Here is a 13,739-nt window from a genome sequence, read left to right as displayed (position 1 = left end):
TTTTTTGTGAAAAAAACCCTCTGAATCAATTCTTTAACTAGTATCTGAACAATGTGAGTTCTATCCAATGAAAGTCTGGTAAACCCACTCCTTGGAAAACAGAAAAAGAAAAACTCTTATTTGTAGTGTTTGCTGATTTCTGCGAGGTAAGTACTCTCACCAGGGCCAATTTCAAATTACCAACAATTTAACTGGCCTATAAAATTCCTGAATATTTAATAATCATCTCTTTGCACCCAATATGAGTTGTTAATGTCAGATTTTGGTAAATGAATTGGACAAACCAAGTATGAAAAAAGCATTTAGAATTCTGTCTCAGTAAGTTGTATTTCTATCTCAATGACCTACAATTTCAAAAATGTTCAAGAAAAGGTTAGTCCTGAATAGGCATCCAAGTGTTTAGGAACAAGTGAGGATTCTTAAATTAAAGGGCAACATTCTGAGAAAAGGTGGCACCATGGGATGATTCTTATTTTACTGTGCTTTGAAACAAATTCATGGTTTTGTGCAATGTGCCTGTCCATAGTAGAAATGTGCGGCATCCCAACCTGTTGTTTCTGTACCTGTGTCATGTGTTGGGTTGTGTGTGTGTGCTCCAAGTGTAGATTCCCCAGCTTCTCCCTGCTCCCCTGGCCTGGAGTTGTTTAACTAATATATCCATATATACCAAGCCACACTCCTTATCCACATGACTAATAAACATTTATTGAGCATCTACTCTATGCCTTCCTTTTTCCCACCTTCCTTTCCTACTGTCTTATTTTTTCTTTCTTCCAAGAGATAAATTTAAGTGAACACTTGAGCTTTTAGAAAATACAAGGCCAAAAATTAATTCCATTGATTACTGGAAAAGTTCATGGGCCTTCAGATTTACACCAGGATTACATATGAGAGTGATTTAAGAAACTATAGCAGACGGCTTCTGAGGATTCGAATGTTTTAGCATGTGCCCACAGTCCCTCTGTTCTCTTGCTGGCATGGCAAGCCACAGACAGCGCCTCTCCCTAGGGTCTCCATGTCTGAACTCGTGCAGGCTGTTCATTGGCACCAAGGGTAAAGAGGAGGATAGCCTGGCACAGCTGGCTGGCTCCAGTTCCTACCATTTGAATGACATCCAGCTTTGGAAGGCCACACACATCACAGTTAGTTGAGAGTGACAAAGATCCTTTTATTTCTGTGAATGGAGGATAGAGGGAACAAATTATATGAGTAGGAAAGAGTGGCTCCACAAGAGCTTTACAGACAGACAATTTCTCAACACTTGCGGAATTAGTGGGCACAGTAAGTGAGGGTAGGACAGTATGCCTACAGGCGTATGAGTTACAGGTACAATCTTTCTTCATCACATTATTGAGTGGCAATTAACTCATTGTCACTTTCAACAAGAGGCTCACCAGATGTCACAATGATTCAGTGTCTGCAGGAGTTTCTCCTGAGGAGGTAATAGAAGCCCAGACAGCATATAAATTTGGGTTCAGTCCATTCTTCCATTGTACCACCCAGAAGTTAGGGTGCATCAGTCAGCATCCTGTGCATTTTCTAGACTGGATCACTAGGGACTTTTGGCCAAGACTTGTACAAAGTCCTCCTGAGTCACATATACCCCTGTTGCCTTCGGCCCACACCATGCACATCCATAATGCTGCAGATCCAAGGCTCTCCCTGCTTCTCTTAGCCATGCCAGGAGCCCCAGCAGCCTTGCCTGCGCAGAGTGCTCCTTGGGGGCTTCTCAGAACACTTAGGAGGCATCGGCTCCACATTTCAGGAAAAAACTCTAGGGGAACAAAAGGCCCTGGCAGTCTTTGAACTTGAAATCTGGATAATCCATTTGAAACCTCAAGGTCTGAGCAGAACTAAACTAAAAATTAAATTAAACCAGAATCACAAAATCTGTCTTCCTGGCTATAAGATAACCTCACCTCAGACTTTGAATGTTACAGTGGATAAAATCACAGTAAAAAATTATTCAAGCTTTTTTACTCCTTCTCCATTTTTCAGATAGGGATGTTGAGGCCCAGTGAGAGGAAATGATTTATTTGTGGTACCAGACCCAGAAAAAGGAAGTGCTTCCCCCCGCCCCACCAAAAAAAAAAAAAAAACATATTTTTTTGTTTGCTTATACACTAGGCCTAGTTTTCATAACTTTTCAAGTATTAACACATTAGTAAATTCAATTCTTAATTTAAATTCATGAGATGATAGCCTTAATCCTATCATTATCGTTTCTGGTTTCCACAAGCAGAAAGAAACTAAAGCACAGAGAGGTCTATAATTTGCTCAGTTTACACAGTTCATAACTGACTGAGCTGGGATTTGAACCTTGTCAATGAGGTTATAAAGTCGCTTTTCATCATTGCTAGACCACTGGAAATTTTTTTTTTTCTGTAAATCTTCCCCATTCAGAATAAGGCTGGTCCTTAAAATTTGAAATTTAGAAACTTTTAATGTTATGAAAATCCATGTGTTTTTTTTCTCTAGGAAAGAAAGAAAGAAACCCTCAATCAATTTGCTAGAAAAAAAGCTAATTACTCAATCTTTGATGCATACATGAGAGAAGAAAAGTAAAGAGGAAATCATAATTTAGTGCCTGTATTAATGTGGGAATATTCAAAGGTAAATAATTAGATTACAAGAGCTATATTCTAATCAGTCCACCCTAGTCTGGTCTTAATAGGTGCTAACTGTAGGCATGTGGGGTGTGGGTGGAGAAGGTAAAATACTGGGGATGTGCCTTGCAAGGGTGCAGCAGCCCTGTAGCCCCTTCCCCAGCCCCACTCCTCTCTGCTTCCTGGCTGCAATAAGCTAAAGCTAAGGAACTATCCTTCTCCAGGATATCCTCACCCTTGGGCCCTGAGCAATGCAACCAGTGGACCATAGACTGAACCTACAAAACTGTGAGTCAAGAGGAACTTTTCCTCCTCTAAGTTGCCTTTTTAGGTGTTGTGACCACAGCAAGGAAAAGCTGAGTAACACAACATCCTTTGAGATTACTTCAGACTAGAGCTATTGATAAATGTTGAGGAAGCCTTCGGTGTAGGACCAAGGCCAGGACCTCATTAAAATTCACATCCTGGCTCTCTGAGTGAGAAAGAAACTCCCCTTCCAATTCCTAAAGTGTTTTCTCTGGGCCTGTAGGTGATTGACTCTTCCTGAAGTTCACATTTCTCTTAGAGATTGGAAGGTCTGCTCCTGAGCTTGCTTTCCAAGCTTGTCTAGTTTGAAACATTTTTACTGGCTGGATATTAAGAAAACCATGGTGTTTTCACCTTTGCTCAGAGTATCCTTGGAGGGAAGAAGTGTGAAGCTATAGCATGGTCCACATCAGCCTTGGCCTTTTGGGAGGCTCTGTATACTCACTAGTCCTGACTCCTGCATGCTGACCTCTGGAATGGGGAGCTCTCAAGGTTTTCATGCACTGTCATGAGCTCAGTATTTAAGGGAAAACACACAATAGATGTGCAATGTTCCTTGTGAGAAGAAATAAATGATGAAGAAAGGAAGAATGAATGAAAGCATAGAAAAAATAAGTTTTTTTTTTTTTTTCTGTTTCAGTAGTCTTCCACTCACAGGGGCCAGCTCAGAGCATGCTTCGGCCAAGGATAGCATAGGTGGAATGCAATGGTTGCATCAAGGGCTGAGCAGGGCATACTCTAGTCATCAGACTGCTTCCCTCTGCCTGCCATGGAGTGTGTGGATGTTCTTTTGTTTGGTTGTTTGTTTTGGTACTAGGGATTGAACTCAGGGGCACTTGATCACTGAACCACATCCCCAGCCCTATTTGTATTTTATTTAGAGACAGGGTCTAACTGAGTTGCTTAGTACCTCACTTTTGCTGAGGCTGGCTTTTGAACTTGAGATCCTCCTGCTTCAGCCTCCTGAACCACTGGGATTATAGGCATACACCACCGTGTCTGGCTTGGATGTTCTTTTTTTTTTATTATTGTTTTTTTTATTGGTTGTTCACAACATTACAAAGCTCTTGACATATCATATTTCATACATTGGATTGAAGTGGGTTATGAACCCCCAATTTTACCCCAAATGCAGATTGCAGAATCACGTCGGTTACACATCCACAATTTTACATAATGCCCTATTAGTAATTGTTGTATTCTGCTACCTTTCCTATCTCCTACTATCCCCCCTCCCCTCCCCTCCCATCTTCTCTCTCTACCCCATCTACTGTAATTCATTTCTCTCCTTGTTTATTTTCCTATTCCCCTCACAACCTCTTATATGTAATTTTATATAGCAATGAGGGTCTCCCTTCATTTCCATGCAATTTCCCTTTTCTCTCCCTTTCCCTCCCATCTCATGTATCTGTTTAATGTTAATCTTTTCTTCCTGCTCTTCCTCCCTGCTCTGTTCATAGTTGCTCTCATTATATCAAAGGACACCCATAGCCCAAGAGTTAATAACAAGAATCAACAAATAGGACTTACTTAAACTAAAAAGTTTTTTCTCAGCAAGAGAAACAATAAGAGAGGTAAATAGGGAGCCTACATCCTGGGAACAAATTTTTACTCCTCACACTTCAGATAGAGCCCTAATATCCAGAGTATACAAAGAACTCAAAAAATTAGACAATAAGATAACAAATAACCCAATCAACAAAGGGCCAAGGACCTGAACAGACACTTCTCAGAGGAGGATATACAATCAATCAACAAGTACATGAAAAAATGCTCACCATCTCTAGCAGTCAGAGAAATGCAAATCAAAACCACCCTAAGATACCATCTCACTCCAGTAAGATTGGCAGCCACTATGAAGTCAAACAACAACAAGTGCTGGCGAGGATGTGGAGAAAAGGGTACACTTGTACATTGCTGGTGGGACTGCAAATTGGTGCGGCCAATTTGGAAAGCAGTTTGGAGATTCCTGGGAAAGATGGGAATGGAACCACCATTTGACCCTGCTATTGCCCTTCTCGGACTATTTCCTGAAGACCTTAAAAGAGCATGCTACAGGGATACTGCCACATCGATGTTCATAGCAGCACAATTCACAATAGCTAGACTGTGGAACCAACCCAGATGCCCTTCAATAGATGAATGGATAAAAAAAATGTGGCATCTATACACAATGGAGTACTATGCAGCAATAAAAAATGACAAAATCATAGAATTTGCAGGGAAATGGATGGCACTAGAGCAGATTATGCTTAGTGAAGCTAGCCAATCCCTAAAAAACAAATACCAAATGGCTTAGATGTTCTTGATTCCACCCCTGTACCATTATTCCTATTTTCCTTAATGTGTGATGGTCCCACTGCTTGACATGGGAGCAAAGTTGCTTAATTATTCTTAGCCTCCATTTTCTTTCTGATTTTTAAAAAAATAATTGTTTATTTTAATAGACAAATAACTGCATATGTGTATGGTGTACAACACAATGCCTTGATGTATGTGCACAATGCAGAATGGTTAAATCAAGCTACTAAACATTTGTATTCTTATATATACTTTTTGTGAGGTAACAATGCCTTAATTTTCTTAGAAATCTAGCTAGTAGGATGACCCACATTTAAAAAACATTCACTGAATCAAATGTGATAATACATTTAAATCGCTTAGAAATATCTTTGTGTGTAGGATACTTTTAATGTTACTGCCTGTCCTCACATGAAGAGTATAAAGTGTTTTCTGGTATAGAAAAAAAAGATGGGGAAAATGGAGAGACTGGGGCCAAATGCCATCTTTCAGGTATTCCTGTAGTTCTTACCACAGGATTGGAAAGCAAACATTCAATCCGTTCCATTGATGAAAGAACTGAGGCTCTGCAACCTAAGTCTCACCCTCAGAATCACGCAGTGGGTAAGTGGGTGGTCTGGGATCTATGCCCACATCTCTGACCCAGACACCCTCACATCACACCTGCCACTTCATCTACCAATTGTTTGACTACTTTTTTTTAGCAATCTTCTGGGGATTCCTATTCAGTTCTTGTAGGCATGTTTCTTTAAAGTGCTTCCTGATGAGAATTATACCAGGATCTCCTAAATGTAGAGTGGAAATATGTACATAGAATAGCAGATGGTCATTTCTGCCAGGGGAAGAAACTGCAGCCCTAAGAATAGGCAGGCTCACAAGTGAGGCTAGTACCAAAAAGGGTCTTGTGCATGCTATATGTCAATGGAACATCCAGAGATAACATCTAGAAGAAATACAATACAGCCATAGAAAATGGGAATGGCAGTAGGGAGAAATTTTGACCTCTGAGGATAACAGAGAGAATATCTCATTTAAAATTACACTAAATGGGTGATGCAATCACAGAATGGTCATGTAAAAGCCAATGTACAGAATATGAAATCAAGCAAACATATTTGGACCTTGGTTCAGAAATGTACCACTTATGTGACCCCTCACAAATTTCTTAATTTCTTGAGTCCCCCAAGTAGAAGATGAATGATAACATCATCTATTTGCCAGAGTAACTTTTAGAGATTAAGTTTAACAATTTATGTAAAGCAATCAAGCACTCAAAATTACTCTGCCCTGGATCATTACATTTTCCTTGTGAGAAGTGAGCCAGGGAGTATTGCAGAGTCACCTAGCAGACTACATCACTAATGGACCTCTGGCCAAGGAACTGGCCCAAAGGTAAACTATGGGCCTTAAGATTTGCTGAGACCAAGCTGGGAACAGTGGCGCACACCTGTAATACCAGCAGCTTGGCAGGCTGAGACAAGAGGATTGTGAGTTCAAAGCCAGCCTCAGCAAAAGCAAGGTGCTAAGCAACTTAATGAGACTCTGTCTCTAAATAAAGTACAAACAGGGCTGGGGATGTGGCTCAGTGATCAAGCGCAAAATAGGGCTGGGGATGTGGCTCAGTGGCTGAGTGCCCGAGTTAAAGCCCCTAGTAGCCCCCTCCAAAATGAGATTTGCTAAGACGCAAGTGAAAATTCACCCAGGAAAAGAAAACAAAACCCAGAAATTAATGGCACATATTTCCTTTTATTCTTCACTCAGATACAAAACACACATGCACATATAAAAAAAACAAAACAAACAAACCAAGAAACCTGACATATTTTTGCTTTCCAAGCTGTGTTTGGACTCATTTTGTAAAGTTCTGCATGATTCAGTTTGGGAGGACTCAGCCAAAATTCCCATTACATAGACTGTTCCCAAGACTCCATATCACATTTAAAATCAAAGAGTGAAGAGAGATTGTTTTACCTCTTGTTTTTGTCTTTATCTTTCTTTTTCTCCCTGCTGGACTGTGGAAGACATCAACAATAAAAAAAATCCCACTGGAAATTAATATATTGATACTAAAAAAAAATAGAAAAATCAACCACTGAGCTGCTGAGCATGAAAGGTGGGGAAATGGGAAATCTGAGAAACAAGAAGAATGAGAATAAAGGAAAGGACCAAGGAAAGTTAATACCTGAAGGAAAAGAAACCCCAAAGTAAACCTTGATGCTGAGAAGAAATGACTCCGTTCAAGAGGTGGAAACACCTTATTGCAAATTATTACATGCGGGACAGGATATTATCGTTTCAAGAACAAGAGCATGTTCTCATCTCCTGGACTTGATGAAACTGACAAATGCAATCACAGCCTTCCTCAGTGAATTCTCAGGAGGGTACTGCTCAGGAGAGTGTGCTATCCTAAAAGTGAGAGTAACCTGAGAACTCCTATGCATCCTCTTGCATCCAGCAGAGACATGTAGACTCCTAGCAGGGGGACCCCATCTCTGGGTCCTTGTCTGTTGTGGCAGACAAGGCACACATGGCTACTACACATCCCACATCGTGGCCACGATGGTGGTCTTACACACTAGAATTAACCAGAAATGAAAGCATGTATGACGACTGCACAAGAGCTCATAGAATCAAGTGCAAGACTCAGATTCCTTGATGCTAAAATCAATATGATAATAATACCTTCTTCACCTAATTCACGGAGCTTTTTGCAAAGCAGTAGAAAATAAAATGCACATAAGAGTTCTTTAGAAAATGTACACAGCTATACAACTGTCATTGATATGTCATAATTAATTATAAATAGTGCAGAGAGAACATTCAGTAAACTAAGTGCTTTAAGTAGGTAGGATTCTAATATCTGCTGCATGTAGCAGACCTCTTAAGTTAATTATATGTTAGAATTCATCTGCCATCTTTATCGGTATAATGCTCACATCTTCCACAGGTGTGAAGTCAAACTCAGATTTAAACTGCCTGGCATCCTATAGGACTTTGGGAGAACTGGGTATAAGTTCAGGTCAGCTCTTTGCCATCATCCACTTAAAAAGACACACTGCTGATAAAGAGAGTGACAAATGAATGACATGACTCAAGATGACTTTCTGAAAGCAACAAGGCACACAGTGCAATTCTGTGACCAGCTTCCAGAGAGGAGTAGAGAGGAAGGGGATGGGCCTCAGGTGCAGGGGGACAATTTCTTTATCCTCAGCCCTCTCTCCCAGGCACAATATGTCCCTGCCTTTTGCATGGGCTATTCCCTCCTTAATTTCCATGTGCAATGTCTCTTGAAAGTCTGAAAGAAACTGTCTATCTCTGACACTGTGATGTGCATTATGTTTTCTGTCTTTCTAGAAAAAATGCAACACCAGGAGAAAAGGCTGAACATTTACTATTAATTTCTCCTTTGAAAACAAGTAAGAAAAGAAAATTACCATTAATTGTTTCTGACAAGTGTTGAAGAATGTACTGTCCCCAAGAGCAAGTAAAGTGGAATATGATTAATTTGAAAGAAGACAGAGAACCCAAGGTTGAGGAATGGAGAAGCAGCTTCCATTCAAACAAGAATCCAAACACAGGCCGGGTTCCTATGATAGTGGGATTGGTCCAGCATCCCTCCTCCTGCCGGTGGGTGAAGATGTGTCTGAAAGAGTCAGAATGACTATCAGAGATACTGCCAGCCCTCCTCCCAGGTGTCAGATGATGATGAGTAACAGTGTAAGGAAAATAGTCACTGGGATAAATTGCTGCTGCCATCCCATAAAAACTGAAGGGGAAAATATGCCGAAAGCAATCACGGGCTTTGAGAAGCAAGGAGACTTCATGGCACATCTTTCAGCCAATCATCTCAGATGGCTTCTCGGGCATCAGGTAATTATTTCCAACAATTTCACTGTGAATATAGTATTAATAGATCTCCATTTACACAAGGGGAAAGACGTGGAGTAAAATGAGACAGCTGGCCAAAGATCCAAAGAGCAAGCTGATAACAGAATTGGAAAATAAAAGTCATGTCGGTAGACATCAGATTTGAGGTGGAAGTCGCCAATCCCAAGTTTTGACAAACAAACCTGTTGAAGAAACCAACAGACGGATTTTTACTCTATGCAAGACCAGGACTTGAGGACATCCTGAGCTGGCTCCCAAAGCTTTCCTTCTTAACTCCCTCCTACCCCCACACATGTAGGACTCTGGCCAGACAGAACTTCTAATCAAATATTTCAAATTCCTGCTCATCTTCACTCCTTCAAACATGCTGTTCCCTCAGTGGTGGACCCTTACCTGCCTCTGTGACCTCCAGCCTCTCATAACTTACTTTCACCTGTCCTCAGGTGCTTCCTCAGGTTTCCTCTCTAACTTCTAACTCCAGATGGAATGAGCTCCCAGAATGCACTGTTGTCTCATATCACAGTTTTTGCCACACTCCTTTGCTGTTTTTGCCCAGGGACATCTCCCACAAAGTATATGGTCAGAAACTTGTGTCTCTCTTGCTCAATAGTTTATCTTTAGGGCTAGAACATTGCCTAATACCTATTAGGATCTCAAGAAATAAGTATCAAATGACTGGCTGAAGACATTCTCCTTGCCTTAAGGAATTGTTCGATCAAGGGAGTAAGACAAATATATACACACAGAATGAGAATGTGGTGAGTACAAAATAAGAATAGAACTAGAAAACTTTAATGCTCCAAACCGGAACATTATGGTTAATATGATGGTATGTATGTTATTGCTTTAGATTCAAATCCTATCCTGATAGATTATTTTGTGCTGGACAGCTTTCACAGGCTTCAGGGCAGGTGAGATGTCTAAATGGAAGGTCCTTTAATGTTTCATCTCAAAGACCTACCTGTCAATCTTTGGACAAATAAAAACCTTCCAGAGACACCAACTATAATGTCTATCTTAAAGGGAGAACTATGATTTTGCATCATCCACTTAAAAAGGCACACTGATAAATATTTAAATAGTTGTTTGTTTTTCTGAAAAGGCTGTTTAGTATAATAGATAGGACTTTGTAGACAGTGGAAGGCAATGTGTTGGAAAGAGCATAAGTTTCGGAATTAAATTGACCTTGGCGCCAATCCCAGCTTTGCAATTCACTAGCAGTGTGATTTGGACTAAGTTACAATCTCTATGACCCTTACTCTGAATATTGTTACAGAGTTGTACAGATTAACGTTATATTACAGACTTGAGCCTCAGTAATTTTTATCAATGGTACATAAAACAAGATTACATGTCCTTCCTCTGCTGCCTTTTAGCTACATGCTCTTGAACAAGAGTGCTAAGTTTTGGTTTCCCATCTATGAAATGGAGATGATCAAATTTTCCTTGCCTACCTAATGTGAGAATGAAATAATGATATGTATCTGAAGTTTTTGTTTTGGTACCTGCATAATAACAGGCACTCAACAAATATGTGTGCTTATTATTATTTGTTTTTCACGTTAATTATTATAAAATTTTGTCAAATAATTGTTTTGTCCTTATCCATAGTAAAATGGTAGAAGGTTTTCTGACTTTTAAGTTTTTTCTCTATATCCCATCCTAAAGTATGGTCCAAGCTTCTCCACCCATTGATATGATAATAATGGTCTTGACATTTTCCTTGACTGCATTTCCTCCTGTCTCTCTTTTCTAACCTAGTCAAGGATTTCGACTAACCACTTTAGGCTGCAGTGGAGAGCCCTGGATAGTCAAACCATATTTAAGGGAAATCCTTATATCCCACTGACTTCACTGTCTTGAAAATAATTTAGACATAACATTCACCAAACAGTTGAATAGACCCTTCTCATTCCACTAAGCTGTTAAAATAGTGTCACAATTCACAAGCCGCTAGAAATGACTAAAAGGAGCATTTCCCTAAACATTCAGATTTTGTTCCTAACTGAAGGAGAATTAGGTTGTTAACATAAAATTGTTCCATTCAGTCTTCTGTGTATCCTTTATAGAAAAGAGAGCTGATTTTCTTTTTAGATCCAAATATATTAAAGTTCACAATTAATTTAGATAACACCATATGAGCTGATAGTAAAATGTCTAGCAATTAAATAATGAATGCTAGGGAGCCACAGTCATCAGAGATATCAGAATACACCTTTATTATAATGATGTAAAATCAGTGTGTTTTCATATGATTTAATTATAGATTGACAGGAAAGGTGCAAACCATAGATTAACAATTTTTAGGTAATGCATATATTAGAAACCCTATTTCCAAAACTATGATTAATATTGAACATGCTAAATTCACCATCTTATAAAAGAACACTTGTAGATTTTGAACATAATAACTTAACATGAATGGAGATAGAAGAGCTCTGAGTGTGATATGAGCAGATAATCTCTCTTATAACATGGAATGAAATGAAACTACTAAGTGATGCATGCGTTTATCTGAAGGCAGATTTTACCAGCATACATTTTTAGGTTTTATAGTAGAAAATGTTGGTCCAGATGGCTTACACATCATGTAAGATGTAGAACCAAATAGTATTGTATTTTTGTACAACTGTAGGGAGTGCCTCTTCAGTAAGTGCTCAGGAGAGCTGGTAGCCCCCAAACCAGTACCCTACCTCTTCACAGAGATCATAAGATCTATAAGCTCAGATGTAAGCCAGAGACACAAAGATTTATGGGTTCTTTAGATGGAAGATGTCTTTAGGTCTCAGAGTGATGGTACATTTACCTGGGAAGAGTAACACCTCTGCGCTCTAAATACTCTATATACCTGGCATTTTCAATGATACCACCAAACACGAGAGCCACTGAATTGATCAAAGCCCAAACTGGAAATTCCCTAGGGGTAAGGAAATTGGGGCTCAAACATTTTTCAGAGAAAATGTAACTCTTAACTATGAAGATAGACTGTTCAAAGAACCTCAGAATGGGAAGGTGCTTTCTTTCAGGGGCAGACTAAACAACTAGTTTGGGATTCTATGACTTTCTTCTTGACATGCTGTCTCCCAATAACGGTCAAACAACCCACATTTTCACATTGGCAGAGACTTTATTTTCTTTACTACTTATTTTTTTTTCTGGTCAAAGAAAAAATAAAGATGAACATTGTTCATTTCATTCAAAGTCACTTGCTACCATTTCAGGTAGTGGTAAAAAAGTAACATTCACTAGTGAGACCCAGCAGCACACAGAGATTGAATTCCTTGTTAGAAGTGGACAATGATGTTAATATGCACTAAGAGCAGAAAAACATCTTTCTAGCCAGGAAAACACTGTTGGTAAGATTATCACTGTGAAAAAGTAAGAAGAATATCCTGTCATTCTCCAAAAAAGGAGAGGGTCTGGGCAAACCTAGGTGCCCCTACAGGTAAAATCTTTCGTGATAATGACAGATATGAATAAAATGAAAATACCTCCAAGAGGTGTGATTTCATACATTTTATTTTTGTAGTTAGTTAAATATGAGGTATTACTACAAAATAATACAGGAAAGCTTAAATAAAAGATGATTCTTGGGAGCATCTTCTCATAGACTTTTGAATCTCATTCTCACATCATCTGCTATCCTTTCTGTGTAGAGGTACCAAAGATGACAGCAAAGAAACAAATAATACATTAATCATTACTTTCTTAATTTTTGTGTTTAATTTCAAATTTCATTTTTGCAGTTTTTGTTGAATTGATTGATGGGAAGAAAAGAGACCAAACCTATCTTTGAGACCCATTGGGTATACTGTGGAATATGATACACTATAATATTTCCAAAATTTTTTTTCCTGTGGCCTCATTCCATGAGCTTTAGCTATATGGGAAGTTATGCCACTAGAGAACTAAAAAATATTACACAGTTGGGATAAAGGAAAGAACTTCTCTACTCATCTGAAAAATGACAGGGCTGCATAAACAATCCCTCTCATCTCCTCAGCAACTGGAATTCTATATTTCTTTGATTCTTGGAGACATATTAGGAAGTGTTTCAGAAAAGAAATACTAACTACCACAACATATTTTGGGCTTCCATTTCAAATAGGTATACCAATACCTGTTTATTCTTTCAGACATGCTCATTGCCAAAGTAATTTTTTGTTTTATACAACATGGAGTTTCACTGGCTGACAGATTGAAAACATTATAAACAGCTGGCTTTAGTGATTTGTGTTTAAATGATGCAGAGGCTCAGACTCTCAGACAACCAGAAAAAGGAAAAAAATCCCTTCAATTAAATTGTTTATATATATATATATATATCATAGTCTGTTTACTATAAGTGCGACCCATCCAAGTCCAGAGTCATTGATATGATCATGTAAGGGACTCCCAGAATCCACCTTATGGTCTCTACAGTGCTACTGATTTTACATGGAAGTCTTCAAGGCCCAGAAAGATCCTTAGAAATGCTTGTCTGAAGATGTGAGTGACTAAAATCAAGACTGCTGTGTCCTAGTTGAGACCTATGAGTGTGATTCTGAATTGCCCTCTGAAGTAGATGTACTGAGTTGACATTTGCCCTAAGGTTAACAAAGAAGAAAGCACCAACATAATCAAAAGAGAGTGGACTTT

The sequence above is a fragment of the Spermophilus citellus genome, assembly GCF_964194105.1.
Source record: "Spermophilus citellus genome assembly, chromosome: 2".
Taxonomy (NCBI): domain Eukaryota; kingdom Metazoa; phylum Chordata; class Mammalia; order Rodentia; family Sciuridae; genus Spermophilus; species Spermophilus citellus.
This window is presented reverse-complemented; position numbering follows the sequence as displayed.